Source organism: Melospiza georgiana, chromosome 19 (genome assembly GCF_028018845.1).
Source record: "Melospiza georgiana isolate bMelGeo1 chromosome 19, bMelGeo1.pri, whole genome shotgun sequence".
In the NCBI taxonomy this organism is placed as follows: Eukaryota; Metazoa; Chordata; class Aves; order Passeriformes; family Passerellidae; genus Melospiza; species Melospiza georgiana.
The window spans coordinates 2,063,777-2,074,866 of record NC_080448.1 but is presented as its reverse complement, the minus strand read 5'-3'; positions in this window follow the sequence as shown (position 1 = coordinate 2,074,866).

Sequence of the window (11,090 nt, the reverse complement as noted above, 5' to 3'; positions counted from 1 at the left end):
GACAAATAGAACAATGGTCTGTGTATTAATGCTTGTCTAGAATAACTCCCTAAGCTACAGCAAAGTACATCTAGCCAGATGTTAGGAAGTTCTAACCTTAATAATGGAGCTCTGTGCATTGTCTCTTAAGGCTTTTATTCGAAAGCAGGTCTTTTATTCGAAAGAAGCGAGCATTGTTTTAACCACAGGTACATGTGTTTATAGTGATTGGATAGAACTGCTGTCAATCTGCTTTTGCTTTGTGTGATTGGTCAAAAAACTTTTCAAGTAAGTTGTAACCTTAAGTTCTTTTTCTGCTGCTGGGGACGTGAGCTGATGGCAGCTTCCCATTGTCATCACCATGTAATGAGACTGATGCTGGAAAATACAACAGCTTGAGAGGCCGTCCCCAGCAGTCCCATCCTGTTTGTGATTTGTGCTCAGACCCCGGCTGGCAATAACTGCCCATCTCTCCTATTTGGCAAGATTTCTCTGCAATGGAGATCTTGCCAAATGTGTGCCTGCAAGGGAGTTAGTTCACAGCTCCTCCCAATGTAGTGTCTTTGGCAAACTTGCTTAGTATTCCTTCAAGTGCTATGTCCAGGTTGTTCAAAAAATGTTGAAGAGAACTGGCCCAAGGATGATACTGTCTTAGCCACTGAAATTAGCGCTTCATACTTCTTTTTGTTCTTTAGTGCAGAAATCACAACAAATGACTTTGTTTCTTTTCTATCCATGCAGATATCTTTGCTTATGCTCATGCTTTTTATCCCAACAGCAGCTGACACGTCATTTAGAGAAACAGCAACTGCACACTTTTCCTGCTGTTACTATACTTAAAAATTTTGCAACCTGTCAATCAGTGACCTTTGCAACTAAAGTCTGATCTTCAGTATTTCTCATAAAAAGAGTAGAATGTCCTCAGAAGAAAACTTTGCTGCATATTCTGTATGACTGAAGAACTGATGATCATGAGTTAGCATCACAATCATTTAAGCACAGAGCCTATACTTTAGCAGGGAAAACATTAAAAGAAGAGCTATTTGATGCAACAACATATCTGAGAAACAAAACAACTAGGATCTTCCAAACGGTTCCCTGCAGTAGAAATGTACTTGTATGAATACAGAAGATAAAAAATGTGGTTTTGAAAGGCTATATCCCTGCTAAGCTAAATTGGATCTCATCTTGTAGATGAAAGATCAAGGAGCTCAAAGTGAAGCTAGAGAGACATGTCCAGATAATGAGATACAGCAAAGCATTTTTCAAGATAATTAAGCATTCTGGTGGACTGGGCAGGTAGGTTAAATCCGCCACACCCATTCAGTTTCAGGGTCTGAATTGTGGAGTGCTAAACCATATCTGCTGCTGTGCAAAGTAAAAGAGATTCTTCCAAATTGTATGGTTAGTGTGAACACTCACTCTTGATTGTAAAACACTTCATAAGCTATAAATCCGTCTTAGGAAAAAAATGAAATAAAGCCGTTATACCATTTAGAATGGGAAAACATGTTCAAAATATTGTTTCCTTATGTTTTCTTATTTTTTCTTTTTTCTTTTTTTTTTTTTTTTAATCCCACATTATGTGATTCATAATTTCAATCATTCTGGAATGCTTTCAACAGATGAACTCATCATAATAGTTTTATTACAGGCTCTTGCCCCTTACATGCTTCATTACAGGTTTGGAATATATTCCACAGTCAATTAGTGTTTTGTTATCTCTTTTCCCAGAGACAACTTTTAAAGGACTACTTAACCCGTAAAAATCATAATTTCTCTGGTTTCTTCAAGCTTTTTGAGAAAGCTGTTTTGGTTTTGTTTTGGTTTTTTTTTTTTTTTTTTTTTTTTTATTGCATCATTCCTAATGTCTTCAGACCTACTACAAGAAGAAGTTAAAAATAAATCTTATTTTAAAGAGACTGTTAAAGCTAATGAACTGCCAGTCTTAGTATTTATGTTTCTAAATCCTTTTAATTCCAAGGTTGCCTTCCTGAATCCCCAGGTTAATTAGAAAACATTGTATTTATAAAACAGACCCAGTTCAATTGCTCCTGCAAATTCACCTTCTTCACCTTATAAGATTGTAATTCAAGTAATCTTGTTTCATTCAAACATTAAAAGTATAGATTTGACATCATATGTGGCCCTTCCATCTGTCTGAACTGTATTTCATTGTGTGAGTTTCTCAGTTGCTTCAGATAAGGACAGAATCTTTTCAATTTGCATAGCATGTTATCTGAAGACCTCCTGTCTGCTTTCTTCACTTGCTATAATGGGAAGACAAGGGAAATACATTCTCAATGTTATCTTTTAGCCTCTACTTTTACCTACCAGTGTGCTTATATGGACTAGAACCAATTTCAGCTTGAAAGAATGTATTGTCACGATCCGCTCATACCAACAGGGGGTGGTGATGGTTCATTAACTGATCTCGGAGTGCAACAGGCAACACGGAAAGCGGATTGCGGTATCAATCAAAACAAATGCACCTTTATAGAATGACCACAGCAAATGCGTGAAAGGAATTAAGGAGAGGAAAAGAATAGAAAAGAGGGGGAGAAAGAGAGAGGGAATACAGCTACCAAATGTGGAGAGACACAGTCCTCGTAGTCCAGCCGACGGAGTTTGCCTAGTCATGTTGGCAAGATCTCAAAGTCCTGGTTAACTCAAGGTTCTATTATAGTCCATTGCTGAGGGGGGAAACAGATCTTGAAATGGCTGAGGGGGAACAGATACAATCAAGAAGTCTATTGAAATTGCTGAGGGGGAAAAAAGTATTGAAGATGGGCATAGACAGTCCATCTTCTCAGCAGGATAAGTCAGTACCAGCAGTGAGTGGGACCCATTGTTTCAGGACTGCTTTCTAAGCGAAAACAGTCTAGGTTCAGTGAACACATCTGTAGGCAACACTTAACAGGCATCCTGCTTCAGTCAAGCCAGCATCCCTGGATCAGAATCACAGGGGTCTCAGTCCCAGTCCGTGGTAGGGGAGCTTCAATCTCCATCCCTCATGGTGGTAGTGGAGCAGATGAAGGATTTTCCATGGGGGGGTGTGGGAATCCATAAAATCAGAGGGTTTTAGGAAGGTTGTAAGAGACAGGCCTCAGATACAGCGGAATTGTGAACAGTGCTAAAGCAGCAGAAAAAATTATTTAAACTGTAGAGAAGATATGGGAATAAGAACAATAGAGCTGTGTATTGGTATTTGTTTGGCTTTCTAAGCTGCAAAAAGTTTATCTAGCAGATATTAAGAAGGTTAAGCTTATGAATAGTGCTCTGTGCATTGTCTCTTATAAACGGGCATTGTATTCGAAAATAAGCAAGCATTGTTTTAATCAAAGCTATGTGTGCTTATGGTGACTGGATAGAATTACTGTCAATATGCTTTTGCTTTGTGTAATTGGCTAAGAAGGCTATATGGTATGTTGTAACGTTAAGTTTTCTAGTCTGCTGCCTGGACAGCGAGCTGTTCGCATCGCTCCATTATCATAATCATGTAATGAGACTGATGCTGAAAAATAAATGGCCCAATATGCTTTCCCAGCAGCCCCGTCCTGTTCGCATCTGTAAATAAACTGCCGGCATCAGGGGGACTGCCAAAGTTGCCCCAGCAAGTTCATCTGGCCAAGAGGTGGGAAAATTCCTGGCCTATTTTCACAAAGCAGGTGCAAGTGTATAGGGCATGTCGCCCCTTGGCAGACCCTGCTAGAAGCAGTCACTGTAGACACAGAGGCGAACAATCACTTGGCAGGCCAGAATTCTGCTAAGGGGCCTCAGGATTTTTGGTGTTCATCCACCACTGGTAGGCCAGAATTCCCATCGGGGTCCTCAGGGTCCCGATATGGGTCCTGTGGATGGTCATGAGGCAAATGAGAAGAACTTAAGACTGTCTTTCACATGTATCAAAAAATCTATTTACTGAAATGGTCAAAAAGAATGCATAACATTTAGAATTGAGGGGGAAAAAGAAAACCAAACTCAACCGTTGGAGCAATATCATTCTAGAGAATGCCATGTATCTATCAAAAATACAAAAAATTTCTATTTTCAAATGTGCCTACAAATCACAATTTTGCCCTTTTTTTTTTTTTTTTTTTTTTTTTTTTTTTTTTTTTTTTTTTTTTTTTTTTTTTTTTTTTTTTTAAAGCTCTGGCACTTATCTGATTCCTTTTTGAGCTAGTTCAGCTCATTAATCTGGTAAGAAAGCAGCTAAAAATAAACAGAAAAACCTATGGGGAACAGGATGCCACTTCAGCCATGTTGTAGTGAAGCATTAGGTCAGCCTTCTGTGTTGTAGAAATACATCTGTTCATATAGGAAAATCAATGCATAACACTATCTTATTTTGAACTTTCTCATTGCTACTGGATTCCTGAATGATCAAGATGGTTTCAAACCAAACAACACCCAGCCCTCTAAGATACTCCTCAAACTATTGCAATGGAATAACTTGATCAGGTGAAGAGCTTGCTATGCAAAAGCTGAATATGATGTCAAGAATGCTTTGTTGTGGATTACCATTGTTTGGGATCATATATCCCTTACCCTCCCATGTAGGTATAGGAAAAAATTAGGTAGCCACAAGGCTTTTACAGCTGTTCTTGTATTTTGGGATAGTAAGGACTTAGGGTATGAAACAACATTGTCGTGAGTTTTACTATTGACTTTATCGCTGTTTCACTTTGAATTAACTGCTTTGCATTTCAGCTTCCCCATCAGGAAAATGAGAAGAATAATATCCTCCTTCCTGCCCAAAGATGTTCAATTGTGCCTGTGATGTCACAGACATAAAAATGAAAACCAGTGTGATTGAAAGGAAGTATTTGTATGCGACAAGGTAACTGGAGTGAGCTGTCTTTCCTCCTCAGCTTTACTGTGATAGTAGAATTTCAATTAGCAGTTCCAAAACTTTGTCTTAGCATAGTCTGGTGACATATCTCAGTAGCGCAGTGTCCTAGGATGACTTTATGATGCTTGTATACCCAGCCATTTGTTCTGTTAATGCTGGATGTTATACTCTCTGACTTCAAGACTGGTTCTGAGAGCAAAGGTGGGGAGAAGAAGCATGGAATTTGTAATCAGAGGCTGCATTCACTCTTCTAAAAGCAACACTGCTCCACATTCTCTGCTGCACTGTGTTGTCCGGACACTGACAGAGCAGAACAGAGTGTTCCTTTGCTTTTCAGTTGGTTTAGGTGGCTGAGGCAGACTTTTCCCTGGACTGTCTTTTTTTCTTTCCCTTTTCTTGGAACTGTTCAGACCTGCTCTGTACTGGGACCTGGGGAGCACTGAGATCTTGCACTTTGTGGCCTATGGGGGCCTACTCTTGGCAGCAGCCTTTCCCAGTGCCAGAGGGATTGATAACAGAGCGAGCATCCACAGGAGAGGCTCTCGGAATTTGTCTTCTCTTCAGAGAGGCAATTGAGTTTTGTCATCTGGTATTGTTCATTTTTTTGTGCTGGGGAGTGGTTTGCCTGTTAAATAAACAGGTTTTTTCCACTTCTCTCAGAGGAAATTTTTCCCAAAGCAGTAGAGGGGAGGGGCTGTGTGGGTGGGATTTCTCGGGGGCGGGGGAGGGGGCCCTGACACATAAACTTTAAGGAATTTAGGGATTTTAGAGGAGCTGAGGTTTTAGTAAGAGATAAGCCTTATTAGAGTTTATCAAAATAAATAGGTAGGCCTTGATGAAGTTAAGTGTTAGTAGTTAACTAATAATTGATTGCTTGTCAACATAATGTTTGGTTAGCTGGGTTTATAATGAAGAATGTAGAAACTGATAAATAGCTTTTAGGAACATAAGACAATTGTAAGCCTCCTCTGTTCTGAAACCAACTGAAGATGGGGAATGGGAGTTCTACCAATGGGTTCATTTGTCGTATTTGCATTGAAAATGTAGAACGTTCAGAACGAGGAAGACTTCATTTATTTCCTCATTTTGGGACCCCTCCCCGTGAAAGGGACCACTGACTCATTTTGAGGAACAAACTACACATGCTTAATAGCTTTTGAACTAATTACCATATGAAGTGGGGAATGGGATGTACCAAAATTATGAATATATATTTCTATTTTGGGTATTCAATACTTGTATAGATAAAAGGACTCTGTAATCATTTATAAATCACAGTGTGTATTTGGGAGCTATCCCGCATGCTGCCTGGAGTTGCAATAAACATACACTTTCTAACTTTAAAATATTAGAGAGTCTTTGTCTATCACAGTTGGATATCAGTACTAGATCAATATTTTTAATAAATCACCCTTTCTTGAGGTTTGCTGCCAAATTTGCCCTAAACCAGGACAAGCAGGATGTGCAACTTAGAGAATGATGGAATCACTTAGGTTGGAAAAGACCTTTAACAACATTGAGTCTAAATGTAGTTAGCAAATACAACCATCAAGAAATGTTTTGCTGTCTGAAGAGAACATGGTTTATCTGGTAAGCTTTGCAAGTATTTGTGTCATCACAAGCATGCATGTCCAATGCATTAGATGGGTATATAATGGGAAACCTGTGCAAATCAACAGAATGATTCTCAGGGCAGGATATTGGCATGTTTCATCCTTCTTCCCGACTTCTTCCAATGAATTATTTTTATAAAGTAATGATTGGAATTGTTACTCTTTTGACAGTTCTTAATGTATTACTGACATTTTTGGCATAGGAATGCCGAATGGGTTGATTCACCTAGTATTTCAGATAAAGATCAAGATTTAGTGTTGCTTAAGCTGGAGGCAGAAATATTTAAATCCTCCAGCCTCCTTCTTAGTACCTAATTTCTATTACAAATCTTGTGCCTTAAGGTCCAGCTAGCTCAGTTTATACCAACAGGGTGACATTAGTAGGGCTCACGTGATGCTGCACACAGAAGCGCTCAGGGTGCACCTCTAGCAGACAGTAATTCCATGCAGTTGGACCATCCCAGTGCTGACTCTGGATCCCCAGAAGAGCAGAACTAGAGAGATTTGATGGAGAGCTCTCAGGAGGAAGTAGCCTGAAGAAGACAGCAGAATTTCCATCTATGTGTTTGTACAAATAATTTGAATGTCATTTACAGGAAAAGATCTTCAAATCTGTCTAGCTATTTCTGCAGATTGTCAGCGATATACATTACATGGACAGTTTCACTGAGCATCTAAAATACAACTGTGTTTAAGTGGATTGATTCAGGGTTGGGAAGTAGTGAAATAAAGCTTTTCAGGAATAGCTGACATCCAAGTCCTGCAGAAATTTATCTATTTTTAATGTCCAGATGCTTTTTAAAATAATGGGTGACCATTTAGATAACTTATAGTTTTAATCAGAAATACAAAGAAAATTTTAAACTCACATCTTTTATAGCTTGAATATTTTTCTTCATTTATTTCCTGGTTTCTAATTCAGTTATACAAATCATATGATTAGGTAATGAGAACTCATGCTGTATAAAAATATTTCGTGCTATACTTCCAAGTCAAGGCCATGTTTTTCCTGGAACTGTTTTTAAAAAAATAATTCTCTCTAGATTCTCTCTACACCACACTCATCATTACATGAAAATTTTTTAAATATTATATTTTGACTTTACATGGTGCAATTATATTCAGAAATTCAAGGCTCTATTGTTGGATTGTTTACATAGTTTTCTGGCACTTCTAACTTCCCACAACCACTCTTTGCAGCTATACATTTTTGCAGTAAGGCATCACAGGTGTCTGTGAGAGGTTTTAATGTGAAGCAGAACTAACTTGCAAAATACACGTGACATACTCAACATATTTCACTTCAGAAAGTTACAGTTTTCTTAGACAGAATGAAATAAATAAACTTAACACAACATTTCTAAATCTTGGAAATCTATTACCTGAACTTTGAGTCAGTTTGCAGGACAAGACTCTGTAGAAAAGCAAACGTGAAGTCCGAGGAATAGAGCAGAAGGTGTATTGGGCAGGGGTACAGAAGATTGCTCTGAAGGGTGATGTAAGCACGATTGTATCCTATAAAGATAGCAGCTGCTTCTGCTGGTGCCAACATAGAGAATTTGCGCCACCAGCCTAGTGTTCTGGGGACATTTGACATGTATACTCTTGAGGGCTTGCAGATGTGAATGAATCTGTCCTTTGATCTTGTTTTTCTTTTGAATGTCTATGACCTGATTTGCTATTGTGTACTGTACCGTATCGTTTTATAAACAGACATGATTCAGCTGTTTGAAAGCTGTAGTTGAAAGTGAGGTTGCAATTATGAGTTGGCTGTCAAAAGAATTAATTTTCCGCTTTAAGCAAAATATTAATAGAAACATTCAATCCACTCTGATGATATATATTCCTTTTGAAATTACAGGGTAATTTGCATTAGTGGTTGTACTGCATGTGCAATAAATACAACTTGCTTGATTTCTAATGATGATAATAGTCCTCTTAGTATTACTATAAGGATTGAATCCACCATCATTATTTTCCTGTTCTTATTGTGCTGTAAAGGAAAAATAGTTTTGCATTAACCAAGGAGTAAAATTCATGCATTTAGAATCATTCTTGCAGGCAGTCCTCAATTCTGAAAATACCTCTCAGAAGCTCCATCAAATGGGAAAGCTAGACAGATGGCAGAATGCAGAACCTGCCATTTAGGATCAGGTATAAAATAAATCACAAGAAATTCTTAATGGATGCTGCATAAGTACAAAGACGCCATTATTTAAAGGTGAAAAATAGTCAATATGAAACTTGTTTGATGAATAAAAACTATGCTAATCAAAAGACTACAGTGCCAAGTGTGCTACAAGGCTTTTTTGTAATGAACATAATTCCTAGCATGAAAAAGTACTATTTTTATTGTAGATTGCTTAAGAGTGCACAACAGTTTGGAAAAAAAGTGTTTTTCTTTTTCTATTAATAGAACAGTGTATCATTCTAAGAGATACTGTAAACAGGTTTTTGAAAACAATGTTATTTTGAAGGTTCATTCTATTCATAAATACTTCACATGAAAAAATTTGATCTGCTCTTCATCCTGAAGACTCTTAAAGGAAAATGTCTTTGTTGCATTCTCTTCTCACTAGTTTAGGAGCTCAGTCTTACCTGCATTCTAATGCTTTTTTATGTTTCTGATGCCACGGCTTAGACATCTTTGTCTCCATTACCATCATGATTTCCATATCAAGTGATGAGAATTTTTCTTCAGGACTGGTGAAGTTAAGTGTCATAACATTTATGTCAAGTCAATTTGAAGGGTTTTTTTTTGCCAAAGGAATCTCTTCCTTCCTAATGAAAACCATTGGCAACAGCAAACCTATTCAGTTTTTCAGGAAGTGAAATAATACATCTCCACTGTACAATGTCCTCTGTTTTTTTTTTTCACCAGAAGAAAACTGCTGTTTTCTTCTTCTTCTATCACCTTAGACTTATTTTATTAAAAATCTTTTTAAACCTTTAGATTTCTATTTATAGCTAATGACTTTCACAGTGTGCTATAGCATATGTATTTGAAAAGGCCATTTGTACATATTCAAATGGCTTACTTCTAATCTGTTAAGAAATGGCTGTACTTTTGTCCAGGTTTAGAGCAAATATGGGGGAGAATTCCCCACAGGAGCTCCGGTGGGAAAACAGATCCGCAACCGGTCCGGGAGAAAAATACCTCCTTGGAAAAAGGTGGAAAAAACCCTGTTTATTAAACAGTAAAACCGAAACAATATCAAACAATAAAATTCCTTGCCACTCCAAAAGAGATGACAAACTGAGAAAGTCCCTCCCCGGGTTGCAGTTCAGCTCACTCAGGCTCTGATCAGTCCCTCTGGTGCTGGAAATGTCGCAGGCCAGGCCTGGCCCGGTGGCCACAGGTGCAGCTGCTGGTTCTCCCCTGGGTGTTCAGGCCAGAGCAGGTTTAAACAGCTCCAAAGAAAAGGAAAAAAACCCAAAACTCCAGGGAACTTCTTTGCCTCAGCTAGCTAACACTAACTAAAATGCAAAAAAGAGCTCTGTCCCGCTGTCCGTGCATCCGCAGACAACACAGTTCAGGAGGAGGAATGTGGAGGAGTGAGCGCAGTGTCTGAAAACAAACTGCGCCCTTCTTCTCTCCCCCCCTTCCCTCTCTGGAACACTCTTAAAGGTGCAAAACTTATTATTCAACATAAACAGAATGAGACAATTGGGGATAAAAGCATCATATAGTCAACCCAGGACAAGTTCTATTAAGGAAACATAAAGGTGCAGTAATATTTTATCTTATACAAAATTTCAAAAACCCCAACTATAAAAAATGATACCAGCAAATGATGCCTGTAAGACTGTGGCAGGAGTCTTTTTCCAGAACAATGTGCAGTTCTTCCCAATTCTATTTTTCCCTCCTATTACTTCGTACACAAATATTTTTACACAGTCTTCTAATAGTGGCATGTAATACTCTACTGGGGTAGAGTATTGCCCTGCCAGCATTGGAATTGACTTGACTGTAGCTGTGTTGAAATTTGCTGATGAGACAAGGTTTTTTGCTGAAAACACTTTAGCAAACAAGAGAGCTTCTTAGTCTTTAGATGCTATGAGTCCCAGAAGAAGAAGAATGAGGTGATGACATGCCTTGTGTTCTGAAGAGAGATCAAAACTTATTTCTGGGGTCACCCCCCTGTTGGTACAGAAAGCGCACAGAGGGCTTTGAAGCAGCATTTTTACCCTCTTTGCATTCCCTAGTAAATCTGAGACAGAGCTTGCCCCAAGGTTAGTGCAAAAATATTCTTTTGAGGCAACTGTTAACCGGACAATATCTCTGGGAAAATTTGCGGTGGCAGAAAGCAAGCCCTTCTTGGGAAATCTACTGAAATGGTTCAGAAGTTATTCCCATTCACTGTTGCTAACCTCTGCTGTCTAGCTGTCAGTTATGTTTGGGACCATGTTGAAATAATTCGAAACAATGTACTGATGCTGCACTATTGAGTAAACATAAGTCTTTCCCACAGGTGTCAGGGAAAAATATTTCTATTAGTAAAAATGATAGAAAACAATACCAGCATGGAAGAAAAAAAAAATACATCAATAGAGTGAAGATGCCCAGAATTCCTCTTTTGAAGTTATACAGAGTCAATATTTTTTAAAGAAGGTTGTGAAACTTATTAAGGAGTAGGAGTAGATTC